Source organism: Bos taurus, chromosome 5, assembly GCF_002263795.3.
Source record: "Bos taurus isolate L1 Dominette 01449 registration number 42190680 breed Hereford chromosome 5, ARS-UCD2.0, whole genome shotgun sequence".
Classification (NCBI taxonomy): domain Eukaryota; kingdom Metazoa; phylum Chordata; class Mammalia; order Artiodactyla; family Bovidae; genus Bos; species Bos taurus.
In genome coordinates, this window is record NC_037332.1 from 61,782,048 (window position 1) to 61,797,328 (window position 15,281).

The following is a 15,281-nucleotide window of genomic DNA, read 5'->3' on the forward strand; positions in this document are numbered from 1 at the left end:
GACAAAAAACTTGGAATTTTATTTGCCTTTCCTTTAAAATTCTCAAAATTGGTCCTCTATTTTTTTCTCACATGTATATGCCTTTATAAGATCTCTTGTCAGATAAGGTGTTCTTATCTTACTCATGGATTGAACTGTTACAAAAAATGCCAGAGGTAAAGATCAAACACTGCTTAACATCAGTGAAAAAAAAGAATAATTAACAGAATTCTGTTCACTTCCAGAAAGATATTGAGAGATGAATCAGTTGATGGCTTACATAGGACACTGTGTCCTGATAAAAACCACTAGTGTATGAATATGTGTCTTAACCCAGGTATCTCCTCTAAATGCAGGAAGTCTGAAATTCCAAACTTTCTATGGATAATCCACTACTATTTACTGATAGGCATTAATATTTCTCAAGAAATTTACCCAGGTGCCCAGGTGAAATAAATAGCGCAAATTGATAGGAAGCCTCCAAAGAGAACCAGAATGTCATTCACCATAGCCATGTAGGCTATATGTGTACTGTGGACATATTCAAATTTTTCAGGAGCACAAATTTATCTTCAATTCAAGGGCAGAAAGCTATGAGGCCCCCCTGAAAGAAACCAGACTCTGTGCAAATGAAATTCATGATTTTTAAAATTTCGTTTTTACTTTAAATATCTATTTCTTGGTTATGGCCCCATGTGTCCGACTCTTTGCAGCCCCATGGACTGTATAGTCCATGGAATTCTCCAGGCCAGAATACTGGAGTAGGTAGCCTTTCCCTTCTCCAGGGATCTTCCCAACCCAGGGATCAAACCCAGCTCTCCCACACTGCAGGTGGATTCTTGACCAGCTGAGCTTCAAAGGAAGTCCAAGAATACTGGAGTGGCTAGACTATCCCTTCTCCAGGGGATCTTCCCAACCCAGGAATAGAACTGGGATCTCCTGCATTGCAGGTGTATTCTTTACCAACTGAACTATCAGAGAAGCCCCTCATCTTATTTAGATTGTAGGAAATAATTTCAATAAATATTTCCCTCAGTTTTATCAAAACCAAATCTTTAAAACCAAGCCCCCCACCAATGTCTATCAACAGCTATGCTCTCTCAAATCTAGAAAATAAACTTTTCTTCAGATATTCAAAGCCTCATTCCCTCTCACACCATTTCCACAATGTCTTCCCCCTCCAAGATGCTCAGAAAGTAAAAAAACAAAACAAAACACAATAATCCACCACCAGCCTGTTCCAGGCCGTGTCATTTACATACATCATTTTGATTAATCTTCTGAGCATCTCACCAGGAAGTTATTGTCCTTATTTTTTTTCCTTTTCAAATTTAGAAACTGAAGGGCTGAGAGATAGTGATTCACCAGCTGCTTTTCACATATTCTCATTACATCCTTAGTGTCCATCCTCAAACTCCGGACATGACTCATACCAGGTGTGCCAGCTGTTGAGATATTGTGTCTCAGCTCTAACCCTGCCCCCTCTATGTCTTATATACGGTGATACTAGGGCTTCCTTGGTGGTTCAGACAGAAAAGAATCCGCCTACAATGCGGGAGAGACCTGGGTTCTATCTCTGGGTTGGGAAGATCCTCTGGAGGAGGGCATGGCAACCCACTCCAGTATTCTTGCCTGAAGAATCCCCATGGGCAGAGAGCCTGGAGGGCTACAGTTCATGGGGTTGCAAAGAGTTGGACATGCCTGAGCAGCTAAGCACAGCACACAGGATCCCTTATTCCTACTTCTCCTTGGAGGTTTGGGATTGGAGGGGGCCAGTCCCACCCTTCCTACGCGTGTGCGTGCACACACACACACACACACACACACACTCCCTTTCTCATCTCTTCTAATGAGTGAACCTGTCCAGGAAAGAGGAATTGTGACCCTCAGTCACTCCATACTCCCTGCCATCTCAGCTGTTGTATTCTGTATATTGTTGCTAACATTTTCCAATAATTCTGGCTAACAGTCAGAATACTGCTAGAAAAGGCAGAAGTGGCCTTATAGGGGCAAAATGTTTCTGAATACCGAGCAGTAAGCGTCCTGCTACCCCTGAGGGAAGTCACTGGGTCACTGGGGAGGCTTTCCAGACCTTGCCCCACTTCTTTGTGTAAACAGTACAGTTGAGGAAAGTAAAAGTGCAAGTCTCTCAGTTGTGTCCTACTCTTTGCAACCCCATGGGCTGTATAGCCTGCCAGGCTCCTCTGTCCATGGAATTCTCCAGGCCAGAATACTGGAATGGGTAGCTTTTCAGTTCTCCAGGGGATCTTCCTGACCGAGGAATCGAACCAGGGTGCATTGCAGGTGAATTCTTTATCAACTGTGCTACCAGGGAAGCAGGTCCAAATCTTAATTCTACTAGGGCAGGTGACATCAAGAATAAAGGTGAGTGGTGAGACAGATATTTCAGAACGACTCAGCCATCCTTTTGCAACCATGAAAAGCTTTCTGTCTTTGAAGAGTGCATTGTCTGATTATGGCTAGTGAACATGTAGTAGGATTACGGTGGGAGGGCTCAGCTCTGCCCCCGGCGAGATGCATGAGCATGTGAAAGTCACTTGTTCTCTTGGCCCAAGTTCCTCATCTGCAATCTGGGATAATTTCCATCCTTACTTCAGGTGGTTTTGAGGCTCAAGTGATATGTAAACAGAAATACTTCAGTGAAATATAGGACTTGGAGATGTAGCATCTAGAGGGTTATCAGGTTGGACATTGACACAAAATGGCAAAAATTTAATTTCACTTGAAATTTAACTTGGTGATGTTAAGTTCATTCACTGGTTCGTGTGCCAAGCCCTGTGTCAGGGGATGAGGTGATGCCAAGAGCAAGGCAGGCGCAATCCACAGTGGGGATTAGTGGCAGTGGTGGAAGACATAGACAGAACCAGTGGTCAGGGTAGAATAAGGGTTATGAAAAGGGATGCCTGGGGTTCAGTGGATGTATGAAAGGCTCCCTTTGGCAATAAGAAAACTCGTCTTATTCAGAAGCTCGAGACTGAGCTGGCGCCACTTGCCGGGGTCCAGCCCCAGTGGATCCAGGGAAATTCGAAGGAGAGACGGCATTGGCGAATACACTGGCTTTAATTAGATATTAATAGAGATATAAAGAGCAATAGAATGAGGATAGCTCAGCAGGAAAATTCAGTGGAGAAAAGAGGCTGAGTAGCTTGGTTTACGCGGGAAACCAATACAACTTCAAGACAAGAAGTTTGCACCACTTACGTAGGCCGCAGGCGTCCCGTTCTCCCAAAGGAGAGGAGACACTGAGGCCTCCCTGGTCAGATCTTAGAAGCCCAGGCAAAATTAATAAGCTTGGTGGGCTCCGCGCTTCAGATGGAAACTCAGCCAGAGTTTGAGAGAGAGAACGACATGAGGAGACCAGTATTTCGAGGAACTGATCCCATTTTTTATTTTTCCAGGGTCTGTTTTTATACACTGAGATGTTATACAAAAGTCACGCGGGGTCAGCAGTCCTGACTTTTATTAAAGTCAGGTGCTTCATACAGATGTATACAGAGGTCTTAGGGGTGTTACATCATCTTCTGGCCAGGGGGCCTGCTGACAATTTATGACCCTCTCCTTGTGACAGCGGTAAGTCAACACTTATTTCTCCAGGGGTGATTATTCTTAAAACAGACGCCACCCAAATAAAGTTACATTCCTATAGGGTGAGGGTGTAGTGGGTTTTAATTAAGGAAGGAATTTACATAGCCTAAGGTCTAACGTGATTAATATCAAAGGTTAATACTTATTTCTTCTATATATTCATTAATGTGTGTAAGGGCAGGGGATGTGGAGACTTGGCAGCAAACACTGGCTCAACAAATGATTGGCTCAACAATACAATTTCTAATCAGCCCACTATACTTATACTAATAGTTTTCTAACTTCTCTAAGGAACCTGTTTTTAGAAGGTTTAAAGCATCTCATGCCTCTCATGGTTGGGAGGCTGTGAGCAATCACATGTGGCCAGACAAGCCTGTCAGGCAGGCTAGAGAAACTTCAGAGGAGTTTGTAAGTTTGGAACACTCCTGTCACGCCCAGGAATTATTATTAACTGGAGCTCTAAGTTAACTCTTTCTCCGAAAGAGGTGGTGGGGGACAGCCCCCAGTAAAGTCAGAGGTGTAGGTGAGAGCACAAAGTAGTAAAGTAGGCAGGCTCTGTTTATGGAGGTAGATGCTTGAGGATTTCCAGGGGGACTCCTGAGGCTCGATCCCACCTTTGCGTATGTCAAGCCTCCTTCCTCATGACCTTTGCCATGGGTGGAGGTCCTCACGCCGGCTCCCGGCAGTCTTAGAGACTTGACATTTAATCCTGGTATCAGAGGTGGAAGCCACAACTTTCTGAAAACCCTAAAAAGCTCTCCCACTCTCTGCTTTCCACACCATCCATTGATACTATGTATAAAATAGATACCTAATGAGAACCTACTGTATAGCTCATGGACCTCTTCTCAGTGCTCTATGGTGACCTAAATGCAAAGGAAATCCAAAAGAGGGGATATGTGCATACGTATACCGGATTCACTTTGCTGTATGGTAGAAACTAACACAACATTGTAAAGCAACTGTACGCCAATAAAATTTTTTTTTAAATGTCCACCCATTCCTTCTACTGTCACACAGGTATAAAAGGAATTCTTAGTCTAAGGATGATACTGTTTATACAAAGCATTTTCCATTCTGCTCCTCTTTGGCTAGCTAAGCAGGGCTCAGTATCTACTGACCCATGTTTGGGACATGCACCTCCATTCTCCAGGAGGGTATAAAATGGGAACCATATCTCCACTTCTTTGACAGGATAAAAATATGTTTTCCTGCCAAAGCAGGAACAAACCAAGGGCTTCCGTCTAAGCTGTTTTTAAAGTCAATCTCTCCAGCTACTTTCCTCAATAAATCTCTTTCATGTACAAAAGTTTTCAGAGAATTGTCATTGTGTGTGACCTTGGACAAGTTACTTAACCTCTCTATGGAGGAATAATTAAAACCATAGGGTGCTTCTTATAGGATTGTTGTAAGTTATGAACTAAAATAGTGCCTGAAGGATTTCCTTGGTGGTCCAGAGGTTAAGACTCCAAGCTTCCATTGCAGGGGGCTCAGATTCAGTCTGTGGCTGGGGAACTAAAGATCCCACATGCTGTGGAAGCACAGCCAGAAGAAAAAAAATTGAATTTGAAAGTAGCACCGGGAATATTTGTTGTTGTTCAGTTGCCAAGTCATGTCTGACTCTGCGACCCCATAGACTGCAGCACACCAGGCCTCTGACAAGCATAAGCCAATATTATTATGATTATAATCACCATCTCTTTTTTCCTAACGCCCACTTACTTTCAGTTCACTAGTTCACTACAATTTGCTTATAATCCATGGCTCATATACATAAACAGCTCTTGTTAAAGTCACCAATAACCTCCATGTAGCTGAATCTAAGGGGCTATTTTAGTTCTTGTTTTACTGACTTCTTCATAGCGATCTAACCTGTTGATCTGAACCTTTAAAACATTTATATATAACCTCCTCTGTTGACATCTATGACACAACAATTTCTTGTTTTTCTTTTAATCTCTCTGGCTATGGGTCCATTTCTTTTGTTGGCTTTTTAATACTTAATATGAAGTTACTCAAAATTTGGGCCTGGGTCTTTTCCTCCTTTCCTCTTCTCTCCCTGGGTAAGCCTCTTTAGGTCTGTGACTTCATACCTTTGTTGTCTGTCTCTTTTCTGAGCTCCAAATCCATATAAATAACTACCTTCTAGTTATCTCCTAACCTATCTGTCTAGACATCTTCACTAGGATGTTTCAAAGGTATATCATTTGCAACATGTTTAAAACAAATTAGATATCTTGGGCCTCCCTAAAGCTGGGCCTCCTCTACAGGTGAACTTTATCCATTTCTTATCCAATTCTTTCTGTGAATTATATCCATTGCGTAAGTAGAAATCCAGGCATAATTCTTGGTATAGTTCTTACCCCACTTTCTTTTTTTAAATTGAAATATAGTGGATTTGCAATGTTGTGTTAGTTTTTGGTAGACAGGAAAGTGATTCAGTGACATATATATATATATATAAACTGAATATACATATACACATGTCTGTATATTTCAGTATATTGTCTTTTTCCTATTCTTTTCCATTACAGCTTATTACAGACATTGGATATCTTGTAATATTCCTGTGCTATATAGTTGTAGTTGAGTCTATAAGTCGTGTCCAAACCTTGGCAACCCCATGAACTGCAGCATGCCAGGCTCCTCTATTCTTTACTATTTCCAGAGTTTGCTAAAACTCATGTCCATCGAGTCAGTGATGTTTCTAACTGTCTCATCCTCTGCACCCCCTTTTTCCTCCTGCCCTCAAACTTTCCCAGCATCAGGATCTTTTCCAATGAGCCGACTCTTCACATTAGGGGCCAAAGGATTAGAGGTTCAGCTTCAGCACCAGTCCTCCAAAATATATTCAGGGGTGATTTCCTTTAGGATTGACTGGTTTGATCTCCTGCCAGACAAAGGGACTCTCAAGTCTTCTTCAGCACCACAGTTTGAAAGTTTCAATTCTTCAGCACTTAAGCCTTCTTTATGGTCCAACTCTCACATCCATACTAGAAAAAGAATAAGTTTGACTTACAGTGTGTGTATCTGCTAATCCAAAATTCCTAATTTATCCCTCCCCCCAACCCATTTCTAATTTCAAGTTAAATCTTTTATGTACGTATTCAACCAATCCAGTTTTCTCTGACTCCACTGCCATGATTTAAGATCAAACAGCAGAAGGACCCACAAAAGCCTGCAGTTTATCATTTCTAATCTGTTCTGAACCCTCTTGGGGTCTCCAGTCTCATGGCACAGCCAGACATAGCTCTTCAAATTCAAAAGTGACACATCAACTTTATCTCCTTCTTAAAATTGTTTTAGTGTTTTCCAAAGCTGTTAGAAAAAAGACCAAAGTCATCACCATGCCTTCCAAGAAACTCCAGGATCTGGTCCCTGTCTACCTCCTTGTCCCCATTGCTCTATGCAATCCATTCTCCTTCGTGACTGTCAGTCCTTTAAACACATTTGTCATTCCCACCTCTTTACACTCAAGTCCTCCTCTGTCTGGAAGCCTCTCCAGTTAACCGCTCTACCTTGTCTTTCTGGAAGGGATGTCTACTCAGCCTTTACACTTTCCTCCTGCCATGTGCCACCTCTCAGCTTCATAGGCTAGATCTGGTTCATCTGTACCTATCTCCATAGCAGTGAGGGTCTTTCTTTAGGAATTTTTATTCAGTTTGTAATTAACTATTCATTGTGTACTTAATTAGTGTTTCTATTCCCAAATATAACTTCAGTTAGTTCAGTTCAGTCGCTCAGTTGTGTCCACCTCTTTGCAACCTCATGAACTGCAGCACTCCAGGCCTCCCTGTCCATCACCAACTCCCGGAGTTTACCCAAACTCATGTCCATTGAGTCAGTGATGCCATCCAACCGTCTCATGCTCTGTCGTCCCCTTCTCCTCCTGCCTTCAATCTTTCCCAATATCAGGGTCTTTTCAAATGAGTCAGCTCTTCACATCAGGTGGCCAAAATATTGGAGTTTCAGCTTCAACATCAGTCCTTCCAATGAACACCCAGGACTAATCTCCTTTAGGATGGAGTGGTTGGATCTCCTTGCAGTCCAAGGGACTCTCAAGAGTCTTCTCCAACACCACAGTTCAAAAGCATCAATTTTTCTGTGCTCAGCTTTCTTTATAGTCCAACTCTCACATCCATACATGACTACTGGAAAAACCATAGCCTTGACAAGATAAGAGAAACCCAACTAAGACGGTAGGCACCGAAAGAGGGCATCACAGGGCAGACAGACTGAAATCACAATCACAGACAATAGGCCAATCTGATCACATGGACCACAGCTTGTCTAACTTAATGAAACTAAGACATGTTGTGTGGGGCCACCCGAGACAGACAGGTCATGGTGGAGAGGTCTGACAGAATGTGGTCCACTGGAGAAGGGAATGGCAAACCACTTCAGTATTCTTGCCTTGAGAACCCCATGAACAGTATGAAAAGGCAAAAAGATAGGACACTGAAAGATGAACTTCCCAGGTCAGTAGGTGCCCAATATGCTACTGGAGATCAGTGGAGAAATAACTCCAGAAAGAATGAAGGGATGGAGCTAAAGCAAAAACAACACCCAGTTGTGGATGTGACTGGAGATAGAAGCAAGGTCCAATGCTATAAAGAGCAATATTGCATAGGAACCTGGAATGTTAGGTCCATGAATCAAGGCAAATTGGAAGTGGTCAAACAGGAGATGGCAAGAGTGAATGTTGACATTCTAGGAATCAGTGAACTAAGATGGACTGGAATGAGAGAATTTAACTCAGATGACCATGATATCTACTACCGTGGGCAAGAATCCCTTAGAAGAAATGGAGTAGCCATCATAGTCTCCGAACAAGAGAGTCCGAAATGCAGCCCTTGGATGCAGTCTCAAAAATGACAGAATGATCTCTGTTCGTTTCCAAGGCAAACCATTCATTATCATGGTAATCCAAGTTTATGCCCTGACCAGTAATGCTGAAAAAGCTGAAGTTGAACGGTTGTATGAAGACCTACAAGACCTTTTAGAAATATAACTTAGGCTCTGTGAAAGAAAGAACTTTTTCTGGTCTTGCTCCTGTTTTCCTCAAGCACTTACCCAGAGGGTCTATTTTATAAGTAGGAACTCAACATTTGTTGAATAATTGAATGAGTGACTTCTCCTTCCTGGGTTATCAGAGTATTTCATGTTTCCTTTCAAAACTCCCATATCCCTTCCAAAGCTTGGTTGTATCACATTGTAAGAAAGATTTGAAAATTATAATTAAATTTGGGGCTAAAACATAGTGAGGGTTTCTTTCTAATAGATGAGGTTTCCCTATAAAAGTGAGGTTCATTAGAGCACAAGTTTAACAAATACGTGTAAACAGCCTCCAATCAAGTACACAAGATTCAAATAGGAGAGAAGCCACAATTAATTTGAAACCTAAATTTTATTTTTGCATCAACAAAGTTATAGAAAAACAAGCCATTAAGTAATTGCTATTGTGACATAGATTCATGCTACAGTTGAAGTACTTTGCACAGCTGTAATCTCAAACTACCTTGAGGCTTGTCACATTTTTTAATTTTCTGATTGATTAAATGGATTATTTGACATTTTGGCAGATCATAGAAACTACGGAATAACAAAGACTTCTTTCATTCCTCGTTATTTGCTCTTTCTGAGCTTAATGCAAATTCTTTAGAAACAAAAGTGTGATATTTTCTTTTCTATAATTTTATTTCAGTGTTGTAGTTTTACTGATAATAGTAGCAGTTCTTACACAAAAAATTTGCATAATTAACTTAGCATTCTTTCTAATTAAAATGTAATGCAGAAAAAGATATGAACTTCATATCACATTCAGACTTTTATCTTCTTGTCATTTGTACAGAGAATTGTGTACTTTTATATTCTTGTCATTGGAACAGAGGATTAAAAAAAAAAAAAACTCTCACTGATGATGGAAAATTCAGTTTTGGCAGCCAATTCATCCTTTGAAAGACTAGGTATTTCCAGGTGGCCAGTTAGGGATGGTTTGGACAGTTTTACATTGACTAGACTGGCCAGAGAAGGGCTTTTTGATTCCAAGCTTATTTTCTCTAATCTGTTCAGTTGATACTGATTATATAAATATTACATAGTTGTCACTCATCCACTGGGACACCAACAGACCTCCGTTTACAACTTTCATCCAACTGCTAACTCAGGTAAAGTTTTCTTAGGTAGACTCTCTAATCAGTTTCTCATGCTCCCTTGAGGAGAGAGGGTATGTGTTTGGGGCTGACTGCCTTTCTAGGCAACCCCAATATATAAATATATATACACTGAGTTTCTATTAAGTGACAGGAGCTGGGCTAGACATTAGAAATAGACACTGAAAAGACACCAAGTTCTCTTTAGCACAGGATCCTCAGACTTAATTGGGAAAATAATCAATATGTAGTAGAATAACTGCTATTCTGGACAATTTAACTATTCCCACCCAACTTGGCAAGCAGGGAAGGCTTGTCAAGGAATTGACATCTAGCTGAGATTTGAAGAAGTAGGAGGAAATGCAGGGAAGAGGGGAAGGTGGAGGGGGGAAATGCAGAACTTGGAATGAAGGAGAAGCCTCTGTTAAGCTTGGAAACATCACCCGCCACGACAAGATTCAAGATATGTAAGCAAATCCAACTCAGTATGTCCCCAAACACAGGCTTGAAGAGGGGCAGCTTAAAAAGAGGCGATTCAAGCAGAAACCTGAGGGTCAATAAGGAGCTGGATTTTATCTCTGTATGTGATGGAGAACCACTCAAGATTTTGAGACAGGAACACTGCGCTTAGCTTTGCTCCTCAGGAAGATCTCTGATTGCAGGGATGAAAGGAAAAGATAAGACGGAGAAAGGTGACCCATTTGGAGGCCAACGCAGTCATCCAGTACTATACAAATCAAACTACTGTGATAGCAGTGAGGCTGGACATCTCAGCAGACAAACCAGAAAGCTATTTAGGAGGGACATTAGGTAGGAATTTGCAACCACTAAATGCACGCAGGGAAGGAGAGGTGAAGCTGAGAGCAATGGTCTGGCTTCCTCGAGCTCCTGTGTGGAAGGCATCACAGTCCATGATGTTACACAGGCGTCCTATTGACAGTGCTAATTACAAATAGGTAGAGATACACTCCTGGATCCTGGAAGATTTAAGCAAAGAGGATCCAAAGCATTCCTTAACCCATCACTTTCTGGGCAAGAGATTTGAGGTTATGGCCTTTTCCCTTCAACAGAGTCTTCAATTAGGTGGCTTCTTGTGTTCTCAGGTCACCCTCCCTCCTGGATTTCTCTTTCTTAGCACAAATTGGATTGTACTGTAGTTGTCCATTTCCTTACCTGTTTTCCTCAGCAGAATACATTTCAGCAGAGAACTATGTCTTATGACTCAGACATTCGTGAACTCAATGAAAGTCTCAACACCCATGGTGTCTACTAGGCATCAGGCACTTATTATGCACAGGACCTTACACAATGCCTGTAAGCTCAGCGGTAAAGTATCTGCCTGCAATGCAGGGGACTCAGGTTCAATCCCTGGGTCAGTAAGATCCCCTGGAGAAGGGAATGGCAACCACTCCAGTGTTCTTGCCTGGAGAATTCCATGGACCAAGGAGCCTAGAGGGCTATGGGGCAACCCTATGGGGTTGCAAAGAGTCGAACACGGCTTAGTAACTAAACAATAACGTGTCGATCCGAAACTCTCCTGTGTTGTTCTATCACTCCTACCCTTCTGACCAGGCTGCATGATGGGAATACCCAGGACAGAGAACAATAATATCTGCTGTTTTTTCAGGATTATAGTGATGAATGGTTGGTGCTTTGTAATCATTCTATCAATGTTCAAATCCTGACTCTGTCACTCATCAGTGGGATGTCCCAGCTGCTTTCTTTTATTTCCTGAGCACCCATTTTCTCATTAGTAAAATGGGGCTAATAATAGCATCCACATCACAGGATCACAGTGAGGAATAAATGAGGTATTAAGTGTCTAATTCAGTAATTGACACATAGAATTCATTCAATTTATCTGCAATGATTTCATTTATGGAAATCCTTTTTAACTTTCCAGCAGTTATTTAATAACACTTATTAAAGATTTATGGTGCATAAAACCTAAAGCATAGAGGATGCAAAGATGCATACCTTAAGTTTAGTGAAGGAGATAAACAAACAAACGGGTAGACCATGTATTGTACTTATTGTACTAAAGAGAGAACATCTAATAAGTGCCACAAGTATGAGCTGTTGTTACAGGTCTGTGGTTCTTAATGTGGCTTTTATGAAATACTGATAACAGAGCCTATGCCCAGATATTTTGATTCACTTGGCATGAGCAGCTGGTATTATTTTTAAGTGCAACCTGGATGGTCCTATGTATAGCAGGTTTCAGATCATATATGTAAAAAATCCAAAGGGGGAGAAATTATTTAAGGATGAGATTCCTGAGGAAGTCTTCATATAGAAATGGAGGAATATGATAATTTCTAAACTTAATTAATCATGCATTTTATTATAAAAATTAAAATGGTAAAAGACCATTTAAAAAATACATAAACCCTTCCCCAAATCTCATCATTCTTTTATTTCTATATTGGTTTTTTTCCTTTTTTTTTTTTTTTTCAGTCTCTGGGCATACATATTTGTCATGCTAAATCAAAACTATTCAATAGAAACATATTGTGAGCCACAAACTCAAGCCAGACATTAAATTTTAAATTTCTCAACATCTATACTATAAAAATGTAAAGGTACAGATGAAAGTAAATTTTAAAATGTATTTCATTTAACCTATTATATAAAAATAGTGTCAATACAAAGTTAATGATATAAACTCATATCTAAATACATTCTTTTGCATGTGAGTTGTTCAAAATCCAGTGTACATTTTACACTTAACACAATCTTAATTCAGACTAGCCTAATTTCAAGTACTTAAAAGCCACATATGGATGGTGGCTATCATGTGTGTGCTTAGTCACTCAGTTGTGTCTAACTCTTTGCAACCCCATGGACTGTAGTCCACCAAGCTCCTTTGTCCATGGGGATCTCCAGGCAAGAATACTATGTGGGTTGCCCTGCCCTCCTCCAGGGGATCTTCCCAACCCAGGAATCGAATCCAGGACTCCTGCATTGCAGGTGGATTCTTTTCTGTCAGAGCCACCAGGGAAGCCCAAGAATACTGAAGTAGGTAGCCTATCCCTTTTCCAGGGATCATCCCTACTCCAGAATTGAACCAGGGTATTCTGCATTGCAGGCGGATTCTTTACCCGTTGAGCTACCATATTGGACACCATAGTTTTAGAAGACATGAGCTATACAAGACATTTAAGGGATTCCGAAATAGTGAATAGATTTTAACCATTATTATTATTGTGTTTGCTCTTGTTGTTGATATAGAGATCTGATTAAGACAAATCCCATAGAGTCAGACCACTGTGTGGATTACTTAAATACTGAGTTAAGGGATTTGAATTTTATTTAATGGTCATGAGAAAGCACTGGAGATTTTGAGTAAAAATGCTAACTTAACTGGACTATGTTAGATGAATTGGAAGAAAGGGCAGTTGGAGGTGAGAAGACCAATTAGAAGTCCAAGGGAGAGATAATTATGGCATGGATTCCAGCCAAGGCAGGAAATGAGAGGAAAGGAACAAATGGGAAAACATTCACAAAGACATGGTGATTGATTTCATTTGGGAACATGGGTAGAGAAACAATAGAGGCAAAGATGACTCCGAGGCAGATGGGAAGGTCGGGGGAGGAGTTTGTCTAGGGGGTACAGAGTGATTCTATTCAGGTTTATACGTGTGGAAGTTGAGATCTAAACAAGATGAGGACCTGATCCAAATATATAGCAGGTAATGATTGGTATATGGACTTGGATTTTATCTAGAGTGATGGTTAAACCAAAGACGTTAAACCAAAGAAGAGTATACAGAACATAACAAAGGAGATCCACAGGGGAATATGAAAACTGTCTTTAAATACCTAAAGAACTGATATTTGGGGAAATTAACAGTTTGCCAGTGCAGCTCACCAAAGCAAAAATGGGATTAGTCAGAAAAGTCATAGTGAAGCAGAATTTAGCTTCGTATGTAAATAAATTACCTAACATTTAGATAATTGTCCATTTATAAAACAAGTGGGCCTCAAAATTCCTTGAACCTTTTCAGAGCAAACATTTGGAAATAAAAGCACATGTAAATACAAATCAGATGTCTTTGTTGCTCTCGAACTAGAATTTGCATCATTTCTGTAAGAGCTTATCAATCTTAAACACATAACCAGAATAGATAGTTAACCTCTATTAAACTCCTTTATTCATTGGTGGCTGGGCTTTTGCCATCCCCATTCACAGCTTAAACACTGGCAGACAGGTTTGATTAGCCTACCTGGAGCCATCCGTCCTCTGCTTGTTCTCGGATCCTTTCTAACAAAATTCTCTCATCATATGGCTCTTCTGTTCTCCAGCCAGGGACTCATCCTCTTTTGACTTTCTTTTCTCTAGTCTACCAGTGGCATCTATTACAAGGGCATGAATGTGTTGTCTTCTAGGAAGATCTTATTACTTCCTTTCCTCCTCCCCCCTCTCCTTGAATTGAATCAGAATCAATAAAAAGAACATTCATCAATTGTGGGGTTAAGCTGTGGTACGAGTTTGGTGTGGTGTGAAAAGAAGTAAAACGTGAACCTGCTTGAGTCTGCATGGTCTCTGGTCTCTGTCTCCCTTCCCTCTCCCTCCCTCCCTCTTTCTTTCCTTCCTCTTCCTTTCCTTCCTCCTCCTTTCCTCTTGGATCTTTTTCTTACTTTGGTCTGATACTAGAAATAGCGGTGGTTAGAAATAAGCCCAATATCCCACTGAGGATAAGAATTCTTTCTCTTCAATCCTCATCTTTTTAGAAAACAATCAAGATTCTGGGAGGATTTGGAACACTCCAGATGACACTTTTGTGTGTGTGTGTGTGTGTGTGTGTGTGTGTGTGTGTTTTAGGTTTAGGTATAAATCCTGAAAGTAAAAGTTTTGGGGATCCACAGGGCCCAGGTTGTTAACAAAAACCAACTCCATTAGAGAGAGTACAGTGTAGTCGGCAAGAGCATAGACTCTGGTGTCAGGCTGCCAGGTTCTGTCCTGGCTCTTCCATTCACTAGTTGTATGTCCTGGGTCAGATTGCTAACCTATGGGTTTCTCCCATTCCTAACCTGTGAAACAGGGATGCGATATTTCTACAGTTGTGTGGCAGGCACTGAGAATAAGGCAGTAACAAAACAGATAACATTCCTGTTGGGATAGACTTTCCATTCTAGCAAAGAAGACAAAACACAAAAAAAATAAATATATGATTTTTTTGCATAGTGATCAGAGCAAAGAAGAAAAGCCATACAAGGTAAAGAGATAGAGAGTGTTGGAAGATGTACTAGTGTAGGGAGCAATCAGGTAAAGCCTTTGTGAGGAATGATGTTTCAGCCAAGACCTTGTATATACCTGGGAGACAAATGTCCAAACTGAGGGAACATTAGGTGTAAGGTCCCAAAGAGAGAAACTTCCCCGAGTGTTTAAGGAGCAGCAAGGAGACCAGCAGAAACTGGAGTAAAGTGAGGAAGGAGGTGGTGCCAGGAGATGAAGCCAGGAAGTAGACAGAGCACAGATCATTTTGGCCATAGGCCATGGTACAGACGTCAGATGGTCTTCTAAGTGAAACAAATTCCCTG